Source organism: Octopus sinensis, linkage group LG9 (genome assembly GCF_006345805.1).
Source record: "Octopus sinensis linkage group LG9, ASM634580v1, whole genome shotgun sequence".
NCBI classification, from domain to species: Eukaryota; Metazoa; Mollusca; class Cephalopoda; order Octopoda; family Octopodidae; genus Octopus; species Octopus sinensis.
In genome coordinates, this window is record NC_043005.1 from 21523445 (window position 1) to 21547830 (window position 24386).

The 24386-nt window shown below is 36.6% G+C and overlaps 1 protein-coding gene across 1 annotated transcript in view; it reads left to right on the forward strand.

Moving 5' to 3' along the window:
* Nucleotides 1–24386, forward strand: part of LOC115215518 — a 530737-nt gene that overhangs the window by 4046 nt on the left and 502305 nt on the right. The window contains exons 2-4 of the mRNA XM_029784691.2: nucleotides 1618–1851; nucleotides 7000–7170; nucleotides 10169–10408. The gene's annotated coding sequence lies outside the window, so the exon portion shown is untranslated. The remainder of the gene's footprint in view (nucleotides 1–1617; nucleotides 1852–6999; nucleotides 7171–10168; nucleotides 10409–24386) is intronic.

Here is a 24386-nt window from a genome sequence, read left to right on the forward strand (position 1 = left end):
AAAAGCCAGGTACAGGGGCTTATCTTTGGCTAGGTATTTCTCCTGCAGCTGTCTTACCAGGAATATAGCATCAGTAGTACTTTTCCCTGGCATGAACCCAAACTGCATCTCATCTAAGCTAACTCTCTCTCTAATTAATTGGGCTATAACCCTCTCCGTAACCTTCATTACCTGATCCAGCAGCTTGATGCCCCTGTAGTTATTTGTATCTAGGGCATCACCTTTACCTTTGTAGCAGTTGACTATTATGTTGCTACACCAGTCATTGGGTATGACTCCTTCGTGTATCACCTGGTTAACTATATGGGTGACTATGCTATAGCCGACACTACCAGATATTTTGAGCATCTCTGCAGTAATTCCTGATGGGCCTGGGGCTTTCCCTGTTTTCATGCTTGTAATTGCCTTAACTACTAAGGAACTGTTAACTCGGATTGCTGGTCCCTCTGTTGGGTCGACATTTGGCAGACTCTCTTTATCCCATTCATTTTCCTCATTCAGCAACCTTTCATAGTGGCGTCTCCAAGCCTCTCTCTTTGCATCCTCATTTAGCGCAAGTGAACCGTCATCCTTGCGAACACATTTCTCTCCTACCACGTCACGATTCTCTCTCACACACTGTCTTGCAACACAAAATACCTCAAGTCTTTCATCCTCATGGCGCAGGACATTGGCAAACTTTTTCTTATCTGCTTCCCCTCTGGCTAGATAGACCTGTCTCCTAGCTTCTCTTCTAGCAGTCTGATACACTTCCCTGCTACCACCGTTCTTCCAGGCCTTCCAAGCCTGTTTCTTTTGTCTAATAGCCCTGTCAACAATATTGTTCCACCACCACGTTATTTTGGGTCTTAAGGGGACTTTGCACCAGCCACAGATCTGGTCAGTGGCTTTCAGCAGGTTGTCCCTCAGAAGCGTCCAGTTGTCTTCTACCCCATGTGTAGCTATACCCCCTTCCATTTCGTCAAAGGCATCAAGTAACATATCTCTAAATCTCTGTCCATTCACAGGGTCTTTAAGCTTCCAGACCCTTCTTCTCCATGTTGGTCGTCTTCTAGTTGCCCTCTTAGTCCTGATCCTAAAGTCACTAACTACCAGTCTATGTTGTGGGGTGCATTCTTCGCCTGGGAAGGTTTTGGCATTTATAAGCAGCCATCTTTCCCTTTTTCTGGCAAGGATGTAGTCGATTTGGCTAGTATGCCGGCCCAATCGGTAGGTGACCAGGTGGCTTGTCGGTTTCCTGAAGTTAGTGTTGCAAACCATAAGACTATTTGCATCGCAGAACTCCAGCAGCCTAGTTCCCTCCTCGTTGCGGGAACCATAACCATAGCCTCCATGTACGCCATGGAAGCCACCAGCATGTCGTCCAACATGCCCATTGAAATCACCAGCCACAAAGAGAAGGTCCCTGTCGTTCATCAATGAGGTGGTCTACAGTAGGGTGTCATAGAAACTGTCTTTCTGTCCATCGGGTAGCCCTGGCTGAGGGGCATAGGCCGATATAATGGTTGCTAATCTATGATGAAGCACTATTCTAATCTTAAGTATTCTGTCACTTACTCTGATTACCTCAATTACTTTATGAAATGTAATTCTTGTTTTCTTTCTTTTTTTATCTAGCTGATAAAGATATTTTAAAATTTGAAAAAACTTCCATACCAAGAGAAGATACATTTAAACGGCTGGAAAATGTGACCGTAAAGGAGTGTGACCATGCTTGTCATCAAACTCCAGGATGTAACTCTTATGAGTATAATGAGAAAGCTAAGTTCTGTGATCAAAGTGATGCGACTCACCTGACTCATGACCTTCAACCAGATCAAAAGGATTGGGATACTTATGTCATTAACCCAGGTCAGTAGAGTGTTTTCATTTTATTTTATTATGCATGTACTTGCATGTATCTGTGTGTTTGTGTGTATTATTTACATATACATACATGTGTTTGTGCAATATATACATGTATATATGTATACAGAGGCAAATATGTAAATAAACAAATTAGACAGATTAAATATATTAAATATCTATTAGAATAAAAGCGAAATTCTGTCTGTCTGGGACCCTTGTATCTCAGTCTACATTCGCTCTACAAAGACATATTATAGCTTGGGGAATCTGAATGATCCCAGGATTGAATATTTGCATCTTCATTTAGTTCTTTAACATCTGGTTTTGGGATCTGATTCAAAAACATTTGGCTTACTACTTCTTGCAGATAAAGTTTGGCTGATTCACACCATCCTGGTTAATGTTTGTCAGATGATGTCAGATAAATAGCATTGCTTCATTAATTTTACATTGAGATAAGGACTTTGGGACGAACTGGCCAACAGTTAGATTTCAGCTTGGGACTGGAACAATAAAATGATTGCATTACAGAATTAATTCTCATCCATCTTTTACCTCTGATTAAACATCATCAGAACATATAGTCATTATAAATAAATTATAGTCATGCTATTTAGCTCTTTGTGGTTTGGGGACACAGGCCCAATTTACCCTTAGCCAGAGCTAGCTTAAAATTTTGCACAGAGTGCAGCTTTTAAGCTAGTCTTTAGATATAAGACAAAGGATGTTTGTGTGTAATACATATGCATTTCAACAGGTTTCAACCGATTTGCTCTCTTTTTTCTCTTTGTTTATTTCTTTCTTATTTCTCTTTTTCTCATTCTCCATTTCTCTTGCTTACACATATTCTCTCTCACTCTCTAATAGTTCCTCTCTTTTTGTCTGTGTCTGTTTCTTTCACTCTCTCTCTCTCTATTTCTCTCTCTATCTTTATCTCAGTACTTACTAGCTTTAGTCTACAAATTGACTTCCATGTATTTCAATTGGTCATGAGTAACAATCTCTGTGATGGCTTTTGTATGTTCACCATGATTATTTTAAATTTTTGTTCACCCATTGTGTTTAAATTCAGCTTTTCCAATTCTGCCTAAAAATTTACTTCAGTGTATTTCAATTTTTTCATGTTTAAAAATCTTTGTCTTTGCAGTATTTGTACATTCCCCTACAACATTACTTATTTAAAATTTTTTGCACTTCATCTATTTAAATACACTATTCTCTTGCAACCTCCACAATAGTTCCTCTCTTTTAGTCTATGTCTGTTTCCTTCTCTCTCTCTCTCTCTCTCTCTATCTATCTATCTATCTATCTATCTATCTCCCTCTCTCTCTCTCTCTATCTATCTATCTCCCTCTCTCTCTCTCTCTCACCCACACACTAACTTTTGTCTACAAATGGATTTCTTTGTATTTCAATTAGTTGTGTGTTAAAATCTCTGCTGTTATGGTTTTTGTACATTCTCCCAGAAAAATAATTTAGTTATTTTTAATTTTTGTTCATCTAGTGTTTTTAAATTCAGTTTTGCCACATCTACCAAAAAATTGATTTCAGTGTATTTCAATTTTGTTGTGCATAAATATCTTTGTCTTTATGGTATTTCATGTTCTCCCTACAACATTACTTATTTTAAATTTTTGGCACTCCATCTATTTAAATACACTATTTACATTTCTCCCTCTATCAAAGAACGTTGTACGAGCAGTTGTGCATGTGTATACAGCCGATAAACCTTTATAATTAACCAATGAGATTTTAACCACACCACTGAGCAGTCATGCATTAGGAAAAAGCTATCCTAAAGCAGTTCAAGTTTTTTCACTCAAGCTATTTTCTTCTAGAGCTTTAGGCACACAAACGGGGTTTGTAAGTTCTGTCTGCAAATTGACTTCCTTGCATATAAATTAGTTGTGTAAAAATTTCTGATGTTACAGTTTTTGTACGTTCTACCTGAAAAATAATTTAGTTATTCTTAAATTTTATTCACCCAGTGTGTTTAAATTCAGTTATGTCACATATACCTAAAAATTGATTTCAGTGTATTTCAATTTTGTTGTGCATAAATAGCTTTGTCATTGTGGTATTTGTATGTTCTCTCAACAAAGGATGTTTGTGTCTCTGATTGTGTAGTACGTATAGATTTCTACAGTTTTCAACCGATTTTCACCAAACTTTACACACACATTACTTATGTGCTAAGAATCATCATGCAATATAACATTTTGCCCAGAGCTCTTGCTTAAACCATGAAAAACAGTCTTTTACATGGGTTTTTCTCTAAAAATTTATGCAGTTTTCAACTGATTTTTTCCATTTTCTCTCTATATATTTTTTGAACTTCGTGTAGTACAGTTTTATATGTTTTTCGCAAAAAATTAACTGTATTGTATGTTTTAGAGATTTTAAATTTCAATATTCTTTCTTTTTTATATGTATTTTCATTAATTTCAAGTCATTATATACCCATGTGGGGTGGTGTAGGAAGGTCAGTGGAGTTATGGGGTTATTAAGACAGGAAATGGTGAGAGGAGAAAAGATAGTTCAGGAAGAGTGAGGGATTAATAATGAGGGTACTGAGGGAGATTGCAGTAGAAGTGGAGAGTTGGAAGATTATGACCTAGGTTGATGTGGTAGTGGAACAATGCTTTAGACAAGGCTATTAGAGCAAAGCAACAGGCCTTGAAGGACTGAAAGAGTGGGAGTAGCAGAAAACTGCATCAGATAACCAGAAGGGAAGCTAGGAGACAGGTATATCTAGCCAAGGAAGAAGCAGAAAAAAAGAAGTTTGCCTATGTTCAGTGATGTGAAGACCAAAGACTTGAAGTGTTTCAGATTGTAAGACAGTGTATGAGAGAAAATTGTGATGTCATAGGAGAGAAATGTGTCTGCATGGATGATGGTGCACTTGCATTTAATGATTCTGCAAAGAAAGAGACTTGGAAATGCCATTATAAAAAGGTGCTAGATGTGGAGAATGAATGGGAGAAGGAAAGTGTGCCTAATATTGACCCAACTGAGGGACCAACTATCTGGAGAGGGTCATATCTCAATTAATTAGGGAGAGAATTAGAGTAGATGGGATACAGTTCAGATTTGTGCCAGGCAGGAGCACAACTGATGTTCTATTCCTAGTTAGGCAACAGCAGGAGAAATATCTAGCCAAAAATAAACCCCTATACCTGGCTTTCATTGATATGGAGAAAGCCTTTGACAGAGACCCCCCACTCTATTATCTGGTGATCAGTCAGGAAGCTAGGGATAGATGAGTAGTTGGTGAGAGCTGGACAGGCTATGTACAGGGATGCTGTCAGTAAGGTGAAGGTTAAGCAAGGAATTCAGAGTTAAGTAGGGGTTTACCAAGGATCAATTCTCAACCCACTCTTGTTCATCATAGGTCCCCTGGCAATAACAGGAATTCAAGACAGGCTGCCCCTCGGAGCTCTTGTATTTTGATGACCTTGCTCTTATACCTGAATCACTACCAGAAGTAGACAAGAAATTTCAGACATGGAGATATGGTATGGAATCAAAGGGCCTTAGAGTTAACCTAACAAAAACTAAAGTCTTAGTAAGTATAGGAGGGCAGACAAATCACAAATGCCTTCAGGTAGATGGTCCTGCTCGATCTGTAGGGAAGTTATTTGTAGAAACTCCATAAGATGTCCTCAGTGCAAGCTATGGACACATAAGAGGTGCAGCAATCTCAGAGGAAAGTTGACTAGGAGTATAGGTTTTGTGTGGAGAAGGTGCATGGGTACAATAAACACCAAAAATGTACAGAAAATAGACTCCATCACCTGCCAGGTTGGTAAGTTAGAGGTAGTAGATAGCTTCTGTTATATAGGTGACCAAGTTAGTAGCAGAAGGGAATGCTCTGAGAGCATAGCTGCAAGAATAAGAATAGGGTGGGCAAAGTTCAGAGAGCTCCTACTTCTGCTGGCAACAAAGAGCCTCTCCCTCAGAGTGAAAGGCAGACTGTATAATGCTTGTGTGCAAGCAGCTATGCTATACACCAGTGAAACGTGAGCTGTGACAGCCAAGGGCATGTATAGACTTGAAAGGAATGAAGCTAATATACTTTGCTGGATGTGTAATGTCAATGTTCATGTTCAAATGTAAGCACCTTGAGAGAAAAGTTTGGCATAAGAGGCATCAGATATGGTGTGCAAGAGATAGATGACTGTGCTGGTATGGTCAAGTGGTGTGTATAGACAAGGACAGTTGCGTGAAGAAGTGCTAATCTCTAACTGTGGAGGGAACTTGTGGTAGAGGTAGACCCAGGAAGATATGGAATGAGGTGGTGAAGCATGATCTTTGAAATGTGGACTTCACTGAGGCAATGACTTAGTGACCAAGACCTTTGGCGATACAGCATGCTTGATAAGAGCTGTCAAGCTTAGTGATATCATAGCCATGGATGATGCTGGTGTCACATAACTGGCACCCCTTCTTGTGATACATAAAAAGTACTTTTTTAGTGTTGGGCTTCATGGAGGCAAGGTGGCCGATGCTAGTGGCATGTAAAAAGCATGCTTCAAGTATTGGGCCACATGGAGGCAATGACAAATGACCAAGATTTTTGGTATTATGCTGTGCTTGAGAAGAAGACCCATCAAACCAAGTGAAATTGTAATTACAGCAGATACTGGTGTCATGCAAATTGCACCCCTGCCAGTGGCATGTAAATGCACATATTACACCCTTGGAGTGGTTGGTGTTTGGAAGTACATTCAAGCATAGAAATCATGCCAAATAATACTAGAGTCTGGTACAACCTTCCAGCTTGCCAGCCCTGGTAAAACCATCCAACCCATGCCAACATGGAAAATGGACGTTAAATGACAATGAAGATGAAGATAACAGTTCATTCTGATTATCTCTTTATTACCACTTGTTAATCCAGTAAGCTAAGCAGTGTTATCACAGAATGATCAAAAAAGAATTTGCCTGAATTTTACCATCACTGTGCCTTTGTGTTGAGTGTGTGTGTACATGCATGTGTATGTATGTATATTTGTATTTGTATCTATGTGCAAATTACTTCAATTTGGTTCACTCAATATATTTTGTCCTAAATATGTCATTATCTCCTCATTTTCACCCTCTTCCTGACATATACTCACAAATGATATCAATTTCTTTTTTCAATTTCAGCTTATTCAAGTATTAATTGTGGGCCTCCCAAAGATATTGTTGGTACATCAAAGTCCTACAAAACTACTGCCTATAAATCTGAAGTACTCTATACTTGCTCAGATGGAGTACAGCTAAAGTCAATATGTGAAAAAGACAACAAATGGACTCCAGTAGCGTCTTCTTGTAACGGTAACATAAATCCATTCCTTCATATTGCCTCTCTTTAAGTAATTTTGTTAAATTTTTCTGTTAAATGCCTTTGTGAAAAGAATACTGGCTGGCACCATTACTATTTCCATGGTGTTTGCAGCTGGTGGGAAGAAGAGAGGAAGGAATCCTCAGACCAGAGACTTCTTCAGATGCTTGCAATGTAGTGGATTCCAATAATATAACCAAAAAGCCTGATAATGCTATTAAACTTGGTGATGGATTAAGTTTGATGACCAAGAAATTGAAGGCTAGAAACTTGTCACCAGATGTATTCTAAAAAATTTCCATCCAGTAATTTTCATCCACAAGGATTCATTGTGAAGCAGATTTTTAACCACACTCACAAAACTCTACCCAATACAACATTCTTGCTAAGTAAACTTATCAACTCATTAGCTATACTTCACCTCATCTTGATACACTTTTTAAAAATTTCTTACTTGATCTTTCTCACCCATATTTTATATCATCATCCAAAACTCAGTACAATTTAAGGCTCTACAATCCTCTGAAACGAACTTGTGCTTCTTTTGTTCCCTCTCATTTCTCCACCCTTGATTATAACAATATTACTAATATTAAGCCAACAATTTTTGATGGACAGGTATTGTCATCACAATCAACCTTATAATTTGACTGGTCCTTTATGACATTGGCACCCTCAAGGATGAAAGGCAAAGTTAACTTTCGTTTCATTTGAACTGATGCCCAAAAAAACCATACTGTAAAGCATATCGTTCAACTCTCTAATTAGTGCCCATGTATACATTGAAAATAAGATGAGGATGATGATACAACCCCCTTAAATCTAGCAGAATCTATATCTAGGACCAATTGAAGAAACCTGTCATTGAAGATCATCCTGAAATCCAAGGATTAGTGTCCTCTCCAATTATTGTACACTGACCAAGTTTTATGCACTCAGGTCTCCATCCACTCTTGCCATTTTTTGCTAATTTCACCTTCATTTCAATAATTTCACTTGAAGTCAATTCCTACCATGTCATCCTTACCTTCTTTACAAGTGAAACTTAAAAAATATAGACGTGGATGTTTACCAATGTGGAAAGTCAATGTCATTTGACCATTCAACTTTTCTCACCAAACACCCTCTTTTTGTATAGCTACTAGACAGAGGAAAACTGCCTTCTCTGATGGTTACAGGAGGTCATGGGACAATCTTCATGATGGACTTGACTAACAGTCAAATCTATCCCCCATACAACAACGATAGATTTATATAACTCCATAAATCAGCAATACTTGGACGTTGAATGAGTGCATGCAAAATGGTTTTGTTTTATTGCCTGAATCTCAAACAGGCCTTTCTGATGGTACTTATATGACTGGAGTCCTTTGGTAGCTCTGCCAAGCCAAGACCTTCAGAAAGTTGTCCATAGTATTCTCTGACAAAATGTCCTCTGAAACACAACTTTGCAGTTTGTTGTTCATCAATACTCAGAACAGCCCTAAGAATGTCAGCACTCTATCCCTCCACTAAATCTCAATGGATTGCTCGAGTGGAACATCCACCAGTCCCATTGCCCAGATCAGATTTGATCCTGCATACTACATCTGAAATTCTGAGGATTGCATTAAATAATATGAAATACTCTTTTTAAAGATGGTTGGGAATGATTGAGGGAGATATTATTTATAGTTCTAACATGTTACATGTCCACATAAGGTGTTCCACAGTGACTGGTAAATTTTGGATTTATTATTGCAAGCTAAAATATTTCACACAGTTTATCTTCTGGTGTAATTTATTGCCTTATTCAACACCACCACCTGGCCTTTGGGTGGTCTTGGTGATGGTGATGGACACTATTTGAGCCAATGTTAATATATCTGTTACAGTAGGAAACATTCATATTAACCCAGAGTTGCTCAGGCTGGACAAGAACCACTTTAATCTCACATTTAGGAGGGAAGGTGACCTGAGAAATTCATGGCTAAGTGGTTTCTGCCAGGGATAGCTTATTAAAACATAAATATCTTCTAATTGTAATCAATTATGTATTCTTTTGTTCATGACTAAACATAATTAGAGAAAGAGATTGTGATATTCATGGCTTTCTAAATGTCTATGTAACATGAACTGATCATTGACTCACACCAGTCAATCCAAATTTATACTAAAAGAACAACTATGGAAAAATACTCAGAATTACCTTCTCTATGGAAAACAAATAGAAAATTGGCTACTTTACTTTAAATCGTAAAATAAAAATACTGTGATCAACTATAATTTTACCATAATTGATCATTAAAATGGATAGTCTAATAAATAAATTCAGAAGAGACAACCTTATAAATATGAATTGCATTTTTCTTCCTATCACTGAAAGTTTAAGTTTGGTGAATTCAAATTTCTTTGCTTACTATATTAAGTTGTGAGCATTCACATTTACTACATATTTATATTATTTACTTGATGAAGATGAAAGTCAGATCATTTTAGTTTTCCAAGGCAAAACACTATAAAATCAGTAGAGTGACTAACCATATTTAGTTATATACTTTTACATTCTTGGCTCAAATCCCACCAAGATGTACTTCACTTTTTATACTTCTGAGGTTGATTAAACAAGCACTATTCAAGAACAGAGGTTGATAAATTTTCGTGTATCCTCACTGTAGGATCTGTGGCCTTGTGTTTAAGTTAGGAACCACTATCATTAATATTGGTAACTTCAACAATGATTATGATTATTCTTGTTAATAAGGGTAATGTATTGACAGAATCATTCAAACATCAGATAAAATATGTTGTGGTATTTGTTCTGGCAATTATATTTCTTAGTTTAAATCTCGTTGATGTGAACATTGCTCATTCTAAGTTAATAAAATAAGCTATCAGTTAAGTGTAGAGGCTAATTTAATTGACCAGCTCTTACCTAAAAATTTGGCCTACTTTTAATGTTAGAAATTGTTGTTGTTAGTTTACTAAACCTAAAGTTTGCTTTAACTTTAGATCCTCAGCTCCATTTTGTGAAAATAAAAGATGCAGCTCTGGATGTACCTGGGAAAACATTGTTGGATAAGGAAGATGTAACAGCAGATGAATGTGCAAAAAGATGTCTGTCTGATGAAAGTTGTTTATCATTTGAAATAACCAAAGGAAATGGAAAATGTTACTTATCAGAGAAAACCGCTGCTACCTCCAAGAAATTAAAGGGAAACAAAGACAGAGATTACTACCAACGATTAAAGCGTAATTATTTTTTGGATTTTATTATTGGAATTCTCTTTTCTATTATTTCTGAAATTTGGGACTCTGTTTGTACTTCATACTATATAGACCCCAATTTCTGTAAAGGCATTGACAGGTTTACCTATAAGGCCAGATATACACACATTCCAGAAATAAGCAATATTAGGAAATGTAAATACAGATAAGACATTCTCATACAACTTTTATTCACCTTGAACAATTTGATGGATGTTTTTAATTGTTTTTTTAAACATGAATAGTAGTAGTGATGGTGGTGGTGGTGGTGGTGGCATTAGCAATAACAGCAACTTTTTCTTCATTTCTCTATGTTAGCATCACTTAGTACTGTTACAACACAATGTCTTACCTCTAGTTGTCCTTCATTATCCAATATTGAAGATAACAGAAAACGTAATACCAATTTATGTAGCGATGTAAGTTTATCATGTATATTGTAGTAAGACGTCCTTCTTATCACTGGCCATTATTCTAAATGAAGAGAGTGTATTTTCCCCATGCTACTAGAATTAGAAAAAATGCTTTCTGGGAGTAGCGAATTCTCTGTATTTGAAATTAGACTTTATTCAGAATAGATCCAGGGTATTAAGAACTAAACAACCAGTAGATTGACTCAGTGTAAACTTGAAAGGATTTTGTCCTTTGCTATTGAAATTCTTCTTTCTTGAAGCTCTAGGTATCAAGGGAAAGTCCCTAGGTTTAGTGACCTTAAAATTAGAATACTTATGAATGCTAGAATGCCATTGCTATAACGGTGAAAGAAAGAAAGGTGAGCCATTTTTCTATGAGGAAGATGAACAGGGATGAAGTTGCAGGCTTCACTGCAATATTTGTTCTAGGTACCCTCTTCTAGTTCAAGCATATTCACAGATCGGGTTTAAACAGTGGCAATAGCCTAATGATTTCAAGTAATATGAACAGCCATGTGATGAATGGATTTAAGAAGACACTGACAGGCATATAAAAGAAGTTTGATTCAGACTTAATGAATATTACCATAAGAAAATTATAAGTTTGTTTTAAAATTTGAGATTACATAGACAATATTTTACACAGGATATGGGCAATTCCCATGACCATTATCTTTTGAATTTCTGCTATTTTAAAGTTTCTGGTATCTGAACTAGGTAAGAATCAGCCCCTTTTGCTATCATTCCTAGAGCACCTATGACAATAGGTATTGTTATAGTCTTGAGATTCCACATTTTTCCAGTTTCTATTTCAAGATCTTTATACTTACTCAGGTTTTGGTAGCTCTTGACAGATACATTTTTGTCCATTGGGACAGTTATATCAATAAGGAAGCATGATTTTTGTCTGAAGTCTTTCAATATAGTGTCTGACCTATTTGCATATATCTTTCTGTCAGTTTGAATGGTGAAGTTCCAGAGGAGTGAGATGTGATCATTTTCAAGCACTGGGGATGCTTTGTGTTCCCACCAGTTTTTATCATGGGCAGGTCCAGGTTTTTGCAAATTATTTTGCACATTTATCAAGGCCAAATTGCATCCTGTTGTCATCACTGAATTACTTAATAGTTGCTAGTAAGCCCTGTGGTCGTTGGTCATCTTTTGCAAAGTGCTTTAAATAACCCATGTAAAAGAAGTGATTCATATTTTTATCAAGCATTTTATAGCCTTATTTTGCATCATCGAGCAACATTGAGAGAGGTATTAAGGCTAGACAAGAGAGGAGTGGTGATAGAGAGTCACCCTGGAAAATGATATTCTTACATCTCCAGCATTGAGAGATTCATTGTCACTGTTCAAACTCAGTGTGGTTCTCCATGATCTCATACTTTCAGACAAGAAGTTTCACAGAGTAGGTGCTTTTTATACATTTCCAGACATTTCTTAAACCAACTACGTGGTAGACTATCAAAAGCCTTTTTATAGTCTACCCAGGCTATCAACAAGTTTTTGTATCGTTTGTGACAATCTTTCAAGATCATCTTATTGATGAGTAGCTGATCTTACATAGGACCCACGTTTACATCATTTTTGCTCATTAGAGAATATGCCACTTTCTATTAAAAAACTATTTAGTCAAGACAGATATTAGCAATTTATACATTGTTGTTAAGCAGGTTATGGGACTATAATTTTTTGGTTCATTTGTTTCTTCATATTTTGGAAGTAGGAATGTAACACCATTAAGTAGCCAAGAGGGAATCATACTAGGTTGTTGCAAAACATTGTTGTAAAGTTTTGTTAGTAGTTTATGGCCCTCTGGGAAGGCATTCAACCAGAAGTTAAGAATTTTATCTTTTCCTGGAAACTTCCATTTGCTTGACTTCCTGATTTTCTAGATCATCTAGTTCACAGGTTCCTTTATCCATTCCACCAATGTTATTAGATTAGTGAGAGCTCGGTGTAGCACATCCATGTTGTTATTCAGCATGGAGCTCATCATTACTATTATTATTATTGTTGTTATTGTTGTTGTTAGTATTGTTTATGTTATTGTTGGTGTCTTTTATATGAACTGTTCTGAGTTTCTCCCAGACACTTCAAAGAATAGCAAGTTACACATTCTACAACAGGTGTTATATATAATTAGTGATGATGTAGTGTATGGGAAGGATGCCAGAATCTGAGAACTTAGATTCTGTTAAATTTGTAATATTTCAGCTTTGATAGAATTTTAAAAGAATCAGGTGTTTTCAAGTTGACAATGTTTTTCTAAGAATGTTGGCAGTACCTATGAGAACAATTTTTTGCAGTTCTGTTGCCTTGAAGTTTCCTGGTATTTGAACAGAGTGTCTAAGAGTGCCATTTGGTATTGTCCACAAGGTTCCAATGATTACAGGTACACTTACTGCTCTTAGATACCACATTTTTGAAACTTCTATCTCAAGGCCATTATGTTTACTTAATTTTCCAAATAATTTTACAGAAGTATTGCATTGTCACAATATCTGGTCTATTATTATTATTGTTTGATGAAGACTCTCAGCTTATTTTGTTTGGTATAATGGAAGTTGTCAGCTGCCCACAGTTAGCAGACTAAGATGACACTTCTTTATTGCAGAGAACAATTGCAGTTCTAAGCAATGCTGATTTTTGTAGGTGTTCTACCTATACATTTCTACAAATCTTTTTCAGCCATGTTGATAGTTGGGTGCTGATACTTCCATGTGCACCAATTAGTTTTGGTTTCACATCCCTTCTCTGCATATTTCCCACTTCAGTTCATCATAGTTGTTTACTTTTCTTCTTTCTCTTTGATCATGTTGTCATCAGGGACATGCTATGTTGATTATCATGCATGTTTTCTTTTTTTTTTTTCTTGATCGCAACAACAGTGTCAGGTTTCCCGTGTCTAGTTTGTTGATCAGACTGAATCGCTGCATCTCAAGATTTTGCAATCTTCATTCTCACTAAATTTTTCTGGGATTTGGTCATAGCACATTTTTGGTCTTTATGGGCCACCATAATTTCCACAAAGCTCCCAATGGATCATTCTTGCCACATTGTTATGTCTTTTGTATTTGCATTGTCCTAATTTCAGGCATTCACTAACAATGTGCCCTACTGTTTAACCCTCTCACTACACATTCTGCATTTATCACTTTCAGTTGTGTTGTCAGTCCTATACTTCACATTGTTTTTCCTCAATACTTGTTCTAGTGCAACGGATATGAGTGCTTCAGTTTCTATCCTCCAGTGACACCTTCACATCCAGAACAACTGTCTTCTGTAATTGTCTTGAAGGAGTTTGTATATCTTGCAAACTGACTATACATTTTGCCCCATGCTATTTCTTTTTCTTTTTTTTTGTATTCTTTTCCTATTTATGTTTCTTTCTTTACACTATTATCAGTTTTGATGATGCCAGACTTCATCACATGTTTCAGCAATGGTTTTATTGCATTTTTTACATACCACCCCAAGAGTTGTTTTCCTCTACTTCAACGAAATCCTGACAACTGATCAAACATCTCCCATTATTATTATTATCATCTTTCAGCATAAGATACATTTCTAAGAATGAATACGTATTCTTATGCACCAGGACACATAAGAAAAAGCTCATCTCAATGTTTCAGTTGTAGGTAATCTATTTATAGATCTGTCTTCTGATGGTCTGTTTTTATTTAAGATTGAATGGCCATAGCACATGATATGTTTAGGGGATTGTCAACCCTACAAATATACACCATAAGAAGAGATGTATACAAATATATTGTCTACACCCTGTGTATTGAGACAAGCTTTTGAAAACAAGTTAGAAAAATGTTCTGTAACACAAACAAATTCTGATTAAGACATCATTTTGTAGATCAATAATTTGTTTATAATAAATTATCGAATTAAAAAATATCATGCAGAATGTGCTCTTCAATCTTTATATATATAAAACTGAGAATGTGTGTCTGTCTGTCTGTCTATCTGTGTGTTTCCCTAAAACTTGAGAACTACACAACCAATTTCATTCAAATTTTACACATGCCTTACTTAGGGTCCATGTAGTTTCATGGGCAAAAAAATGTTCAACTTCTTGCCTAGAGCGAGCCCATAGCAATATATCTTCTCCACTATTTCAGTATTATGTGTTAAAAGTGAAACAAAAACATTTCTCTATTTTATGTCAGATACTTTCACTTTAACAATAAAAATAATAATAACAATTGAATTATATGTAGTAAGTAATAATTAAAATCAAACTAAAGTATAATATAATCGTAACATTAAAAAAAAGTAAAAATAGCAATTGGTATAAAATTGCATCAATGACTTGAACTTGAATAAGTGGTTTCACATGAATGGGAATAAATTAAAAATAAAATTAGCGTGCAGAAATGGAATAGTCCAGATGGATAATAAAAAATTAAATTAAAGAAAAGACTATTGTCTATAAAGTATACAATGTAGAGAAAAAAGAAGATTGAATGGACGTGTTTTTTTTGCGCTCTGTGAAATTCGGTTAAAAAAGAAAAAAGAACAAAAAGTGAATAGTTGTTGTTGTGAAATTTTGAACGTCGTTGATGCGGTTTCGCGTTTCACTGGTTCTGCGCGTTGCACTTATTCGGTTCGGGAGGCCGTTTTTCGGTCTGAGGCGACTATGAGCCGCCTCTACCAAACGGATGAGATGGAAGGGAGAAATTTCTCTGAAAATTCGTCGACATCTGAGGAGGAGTTGGCGGTGGAAAAAATGGAAAGCACCTACGCAGGTATAACGAAGAAGTCAACAGAAAAAGAGATAGACCTGGCTAAGTTGACGGGCTTCCAGGAGTTCATGAAGGAGGACGAGAACGGAGAGGTCGAGCTGCTGCCTCCAGCAGGGCGCGGAGACTGGTTCCATCGTAGAACCATTAAATATAAAGTATTTATGAATGGAGGTAGAAAAATGGAAGTGATTAACATGGAAGCAATTGAAGAGGCTCTCAAACAGACAGGAGAAGAAATTGTGTACATGACAAAAGGATTAGAATATGGAACCATAACGGTACAATTTAAAAGTGAGAAAGCAGCCAGGAATATAGCAGCCAAGGTGGTGAGTACAGAAAAGATTTACTTGTTCCCCTCGTATTTGAATAGAAGGACCACCAGAATTAGGGTGGTGGGAATACCTCCACACCTAGAGGGCGAATTAATAACGGCTGCGGTTATCAAAGGAAATGAAGATAAAGTGGACATCCTCCATGCCATTATGAAATATGAAGGCGTGAGAGGTGCCACACTAGAAATGAACATACAGACGGAGGCGGAAGTTATAGAAAAGCTTACGGACAGTATAAAAACTGGGAATATTATTATGAGAGTGTGGGTGGAGGGTAGGGCGCCCAGGTGCTACAAGTGTGGCCAGAGGGGTCACATAAGAGCCTACTGCCCTCCCCCACCAAAGGAAAAAGAAAAGGAAATCGTCGCGGAAGCCCCAAAAGAGGAAGAAACCAAAGAGAACCAAACGGAAAAAGAAACGACAGAAGAAGAGGAGATGCAACAAGAGTGGGAAGAAGGAAGAAAAAAGAGAAAAAGAAAGAAAAAGAAAAACTGTGCAAAGCCCCAACCCACCCCAACACCACCCGCACCCTCTGAATCCCACCCTTCCTCTGCAGACAGTGAACCCACCCGCTCCCCTCCAACAAGAAAACAAAAGAAAAATAATAATACAGACAGACAAGAGTTTGAAAACGAACCCAGGCCGAACATTTATATCGTGACTGAACAGAAAGAAGTTAAAAGGGTAATGGAGGAGTATGAATGGTATGAAATGGATGGGACCAGATATGCAGTGCTGGAAAAGAAGAATATAGATGAGTTTGTGTTGAGGTGTGAGAGGGAGAATTGGGAGGTGAAGGATACAAGAATGAGCGATGAATTCGTGGAAAGTATGGAGGACAGTTTCGGAGTAAGAATGGATATGGAGGGTCTTCATATTGCGAATGAACATTCAGGTGACAGTGAAAACAAAAGGACAGGTAAGTGATGCTGGCGGAGGGGGCCATTAGCATCGCTTTCATATTATCATTTTCATTTTAATATTCATTTGCTCATAAATTTAATCATATTGTTCTATGTCCCCCATGTTTTGTTATGTCCGCCATTCTTCGTAGCCCCTGGTGGGTAATAAAGAAATTACATGGAAGAAAGCACCTTCGAAAAGTGTCTTGCTGCAACTATGAAAGGTATCTAATCAGAGGCGGTAAATTCGCCACAATAGAAGCAAGGTTCGAGTCAACGGAGCGTGCAAGGGAGTACTCAACTTGAACTTGCAAAGTGGAAATATTTTACTTTTACCTTTATATCTGGGACGTCCTACGTCCCGGAAAAAAATTTTAAATGCCCCCCAGCCCCCACCCAGAAGTTGAGGTCGGCTGGATTGTAGCCACACTTCTATACAGATCCAATTGATCGAAATTGCAAGACACGGGCCTACAATTCCAGTCTGTTATATATTTTGAGTATTGTTATCACTAGCGATATCAAGATATAACTTTGTATTTTGTATTTTATGTGTAGATGTATATATATAGATGTACATGTAATATGTACACATATATATACACATATATACATGCACTAGCACTATGACCCGGCAACGATGGGTCTTTAATGCTAGTATTTAATATATGTGTGTGATGCATGTGATGTGTATTTGTGATTAAGTTGATGGATGACTATAAAATATATATTTTTTGTGTTTTTTTTAACTTCCAGTTGATGACAAGCCTTTCATGATGAAAAAAGTTAGCATACCAAAGAAGGCTACAATAAAAGAGCTTCAGGGTATGAAATTAAAGGAGTGTGACGAAGCTTGCAGTCAATATGCAAGATGTAACTCTTATCAGTACAATAAGAAAGAGAAGATATGTGATCTGAGTCATGCGACTGAGTTGAACAATGAACTTATGCCTAATGATGGAAGCTGGGATCTATACATTATTAATCCAGGTCAGTAGAGTGTTTCCATTTTATTGCATGCATGTATGTGTGTATGCAAAGCAGATGTTAAAGGATGATCATGATATCAAGAGTCTATATACGGGGATCTCACATAACAAAAAACTTCATATACTCAAACACTTCCTAGACCTTTGACCCAACCCCCAACCTGATATCTCCACACTTCGTTATCTGACTGAATTTTTTCTCTCCCTCAACTGCTTCTCATTCATGGGGTATTTTTATCAACAGGTCTTGGGAGTGGCCATGGGAATGAGAATGGGCCCCATCTATGTGAACCTATTTGTTGGCTATAGTGAGGCTCAAATATTCTCACGATTCACTGGTCCCACTCCCGAACTATACATTCTCTATATTGATGACTGTATCGGTGCAACCTCACTCTCCTGCAAACAACTAGACTCTTTCCTCTCTTTTGTCCAATCCTTTCATCCTGCCCTCGAATTCTCCTGTACAATTTCCAACACTTCCATCGCATTTCTCAACATTTCAGCCAACATACACCTCTCCACTCTCACTACCTTCATCCACTAGAAACTCACCGACTCACACTCATAGCTTAACTTCTCCTCCCACCCTACCCACACCAAGCTCTCCATTCTTTTCTCCCAATTCCACCATCTGCACAGGCTCTGAGATTCAGTCTCTACTCATAGCTCTCCACTTCATCCTTCATGGGATATCCCCTCACCACTATCCATACAGCCCTTGCTGGAGTACTTTCCATGGACCATGTCGCTGCTCTCTCACCTCACACCTGCCCTGCCATTGCCCGTCTTCTGTTTCCCCTCACCTCCCACCCATCCACACTACCCCTCCAACACACCATTCTCCAAGCCTTCCAGCAACTCCAGTGAGACACTGCCACCTCACACATCTTCCCCAACCTACCCCTTCCCTCCTTCTACCTTCCTTTCTTCACTCCTACCCACTTCTCTTCCTCTGACACCTACTTCCTCTCTTTACTCCTATCCAACCCTCCTCAACCGGCTAACGAAACACCGCATTTGATTAAATGGAACATAATTGCAAAATCCATACTTTATGTGAATGGACTGAATGAATGCAGGCTTTGTTTAGCTGAGAGAGTGCAGATCTTGTTCAGATCTAAGATCCCTAACTCTCTACAAAACTCTAGGTCAGAAATTTTCACTAGTTGCATGCATATGTATAAATATTTTTTGAAGAATTAGAAAATTCTGCCTATCCCTGACTGACTTGATACCTCTTACCATTTAAGGTCTAAGGAGGATAGATCCTTTACCTTTTTACTTTCTATTTTTTACACTTTAGTTTTTGTGCTTTCGTTTCCTGTTTTTCATTTTGTGTTTTCCGTTTTTTTACTTTCTGCATTCTCTGTATGTTGCTTTCTCAGTTTTTACATGTTTCTTCTATTATTGAATTTTTTTAGTTCATTATGATGTGTGGTTTGCACCTGAAGAATATGTTTGAGTATTTCTCAACATATGAAACTATTAGTAGCACTTAAATACATGTAATGTGCCCTTTAAATAATAATGATAATAATAATAATAATAATATATATATATACATATATATATATATAATGTTAGGTTATGCTATATATACAGGGTGTAGTGAATAAACTGTTGTCTAAATTGTGCAAAAATGAAAATAACAGTGACATCTCATTTTAACAGATATATTTACCAAAATTACCATAAAAACTCATGTAATTTACGCACTTTCTTTGCAAAAACAAAAATAAACTTTAGTGGGTGCATAAATTACATGAGTAAATCATTTGCAGAATTTTTTAGAAATTCTTTTTATTGAAGAATGATGTACAAATGTAAACATTCATACTGGAAGTTGACTCATTTAATGTCAGAATAAGTTTTTATGGAAAAAATATAATGAAGTTGACTTTTATTTATGTTGGACAGTATAATGCTTACTTTTCCTGTATAAATTTACTAATACCATTAAATGCTTAACTACTTTTGAAGTTTGACATTCATGCTGGTAATCACAGTCCAGGCCATATTTTACATTGCTTGGAGTTTCTACCTATCGCAATTTCCTTAAATAGATTAGATTTTCTACACCTAAAGGCAGCAAGCTGGCAGAAATGTTAGTATGCCGGGCGACATGCTTAGCAATATTTCATCTCCCTTTACATTCTGAGTTCAAATATTGCCAAGGTCAACTTTGCCTTTCATCCTTTCAGAATCGATAAATTAAGTACCAATTGCATTCTGGGGTTGATTTAATCAACTGGGCCCCTCCCCAAAAATTTCGGGCCTTTTCCCTAGAGTGCAAAAGATTTTCTCCACATTGCACCTAGCTTGTGTTTGCTTCCAGGAAGCTATTGTTCCAGGAACCTTCATTTACTTTATATGATGTTGAATGTTGTTTCTCATTCATGTTGAATTATGCAGCAATCTTATGTTCTCTTCATAGAACATTGAAGGTATGTATTAATTTTGGTAATGTAGTTCTTTTGGTATAGTAGATTTTTGCTATTCTTGTTTATGTCTCCTTACAGACATGTATATTCTAACAAGTCGCTTCTTAAAATTCACACCTCTCTTGTTCAATAAATACTGAGTTAAACTTGCAAAGCCGTTTATTTCCTCCTTTCAGTTTTTAATGCTTAGTTTAGCAAATTACCAAACTATCAGTTTGGTCTCCCAACTAAAATAGTAATGACACATTTTTAAGTTTGTTTGACATTTTATAAGTGTGAAAGTGATTAAAATTTCGATACTCCATATCAAATGTTCCAACAAGAATAGGCAGAAAATCAGAACTTGAGAAAAGAAGACACTTTCAACCAATCAGAATTCTGTTTACATTATCAGTTTGATTGGTCACCTTCCTCTGTTAGTTGAGTAAAGTATAATCCAAGCTGATGTTTACTGGTAATTAAACTTATTTTGCAAAATTTATGCATATTTATCAGCTTTGTTTTTGTTGTTGAGAATTATCAACAATTTTCCTGTAATCGTAGTTTGAGAAGACATACAGAAATATGCTAAAGATCAAACATAATCTCTTGTGAGAAAGAAATCTAAAATAAAGTTTATAACAAAGACAGAGTAATTTAATAGATTTCAGTGTGATACTTGTTAAACAGAAAATATTTTTATTTAATGAAAATTGAATAAAATCTAATCATAAGTAAGTGAAATAATGCTAAATACAACTAAATTGAAAACCTTTTTTCCCTGGCCAGATTGGCAATTCTGAAAATTTTGGGGTGCAAATTTTACACAAGTAGAAGCTTTTTTTAAATAGTTTTTATCCTGAAAATCACCTGCATATACATGGGTTTTTATAGTACATAAGTATACCTTGAAATACTAAAGAGTAAATTTATTCAATAAAATTGCCATTGGCTTCAAGCATGGCCTCCAGATGACTTTGGAATCTCCTGCAACTCTTCTGGATGGTCTCCTTCTTTAAGTTGGTGAATACTGCCATAATCTTTGCCTTCAGTTCATCTTCAGTGTTACAAGGAGTTTTTTTGGGGTCTCTTACTCAACTGTTCCCCACATATAATAACCAAGAGGGTTGCAGTCTGGGGAGTTGGGTGGCCTGATGTTAGGGATGATGTGGTTGCAGAAATTGTCTGACAGCCACGACTGGGTTCTGCTTGTGTGGCATGGTACAGAGTCCTTTTGACAGACATAAGGCATTCCAGCAGCCATCCTCTTCACCGAGTGCAGCACTTCCTTCTCCAGGCATCTGATGTAGACTTCCATGTTGAGTGTGCGGTTGTGTGGGAAGATGAATGGAGGCATAACATTACTATCACTAGTGATCACTGCAAACACTATGATGTTGATTGAATGTTTGATTTTTATGTAGCTGATTCCTCTGCACTGCACTAAGGTGGTGAGCTGGCAGAAACGTTAGCATGCTGGGTGAAATGCTTAGCAGTATTTCGTCTGCCGCTACGTTCTGAGTTCAAATTCCGCCGAGGTCGACTTTGCCTTTCATCCTTTCAGGGTCGATAAATTAAGTACCAGTTACGCACTGGGGTCGATGTAATCGACTTAATCCGTTTGCCTGTCCTTGTTTGTCCCCTCTGTGTTTAGCTCCTTGTGGGTAGTAAAGAAATAGGTATTTCATCTGCCGCTACATTCTGAGTTCGAATTCTGCCGAGGTTGACTTTGCCTTTCATCCTTTCAGGGTTGATTAAATAAGTACCAGTAATGCATTGGGCTTTATATAATCAACTTAATCCATTTGTCTGCCTTGTTTGTTCCCTCTGTGTGTAGCTCCTTGTGGGCCCTAAACAAATAAGAATCCTCTGCACTGTCCTCTGATTGACACTCAAAACATTCTGAAATGTTCATATTGAAGCTTCCAGTGTGAATGCCAAGCAGTACAGCATGTCATTTCCAAATTTCTGGCAGAGTGAATTGCATCATGGTGCTGTTTTTCTCAGATGATGCCCAACTGACCCTAGTATACTGTATAGTTAATGAAGTCAAAAGCAAACAATGCACATGCACAAAATTAAGAAATATAGAATGGCAACAATTTACACATTGTACCCTGTATATATATATATATATATATAGGGAGAGTTCACAAAAGAAAACAAAAGACGAAGACAGGTGGTGTACAAAACAAACAGGTGTATTAGTATAATGCTCAGGAATTGAAAAAGTCTTTTACATCTCAAACCAACTCTCTTCTACAGAAAGGGACACAGAAAACAACAAGGAGAGAAAAAAATGTGTGTAGTGGCTACCAATCTATCAGTCACCATGATAGATCGGTAGCCACTACACACATTTTTTTTCTCTCCTTGTTTCTCTCCTTGTTTTTTTTCTGTGTACCTTTCCGTAGAAGGGCATAGGTTCGAAATGTAGAAGACTTTTTCAATTCCTGAACGTTATACTAATACATCTGTTTGTTTCCTACACCACCTGTCTTCGTCTTTTGTTTTTTTCATGAACTCTCCCCATATATCACATGCTCACGTGGTCGCACCAGTTGATCCTGTCATTTCTTATCACACACGAACTTCTCCACTGGACTTTCTACCTATCTACCCTTTATGGATTCTCTTTTGGACATTTACCCTCCAGCTGCACCTCTCCTACATACGGGTCACTGTGGACTCTTCTATATATATATATATATATATATATGTGTGTGTGTGTGTGTGTGTTTAATAATAATAGAAAATTTGACAGTGCAAATATTCTAGTGTATATATATATATTATATTATATTATATTAAAACAAGAGATTGGACGATTTTTAGTACTATTTATTCACCATTGCATGTGTGGCATCTGCTCTATAGGAGTCTCATCATCATTTTCATTTAACATTTGTTGTCCATGCTGGCATGGTTTAGACAGTTTGATCAGGGTGTGTACTTTAAGGGGCTGCACCAGATTCCAGTCTTATTTGGCATGGTTTCTACAGCTGGATACCCTTCTTAATGCCAACCACTACAAGAGTGTAATGTGTGCTTTTACGTGCCATTTGCATGACAACAGCATCTGCCATGACTATGATTTCACCCAACTTGATGGATCTTTCTCCTCAAACACAACATATTGCCAAAGGTCTTAGTAATTTGTCATCTCCTCTGTGAGGCCCAGTGCTTGAAAGCTGCTTTTTATGTGCCACTCATATGGTTGCTGGTTCCATGACACCAGCATTGGCCACATTGCCTCCATGAGGCCAAATACTCAAAAGGGGCTTTTTACATGCCACTGGTACGACTGCCAGTTGTGTGACACCGGTAACAACCACAACTATATAGATACAATTGCTACTGAGATGAACACATTCATCATTATAGCAATAGTATCTATGTAAAAGGTTTGTATCTAAGTGTATGATGAAGCATGAATGTATGTATATTTGTATGTTATATTCATATATGTATGAAGATATATATATATATATATATATATATATCAAATAATATTAGGGAGTATAACTCCAAACTTACAGGGAAAAATTCAATTTAGTATTAAATCAAATTTCCCAGTATAAATATATAAAATATAAATTAGAGATAAAACCACTATTATGCAAGTCACACAGTGATAGACATAAACCAATACATAAATAACCAATATATATATATATATATATAAATATATAAATAATGTTTTTTTTTTAAATATATAACTTATAACTAGATCTCATAAACATTATTTATATATTTATATATATATATATTGGTTATTTATGTATTGGTTTATGTCTATCACTGTTTGACTTGCATAATAGTGGTTTTATCTCTAATTTATATATATATATATATATATGTACTTGCTCATATGTATATGTGGCTATGTATATGCAGGAGTATATGTGCATATAACAATTTCAGTCATTTAAGATGACATCTTCATACTGGAAAAAAATGGAAAGAAAAGTTGAAATAAATAGAAACTTCCATAATATCATTTGTGAAAGTTCCTATATTTCCTTTATAAAAGTCACATGGGGCTGTACTTCCCATCCTACTGATTGGTGCTTGTTGGTAGTGATGGCCATGGTTAATAAAAGTGCTTGCAGGCAAGTGGTGGTAGAAGGGATAGCAGAAAGTG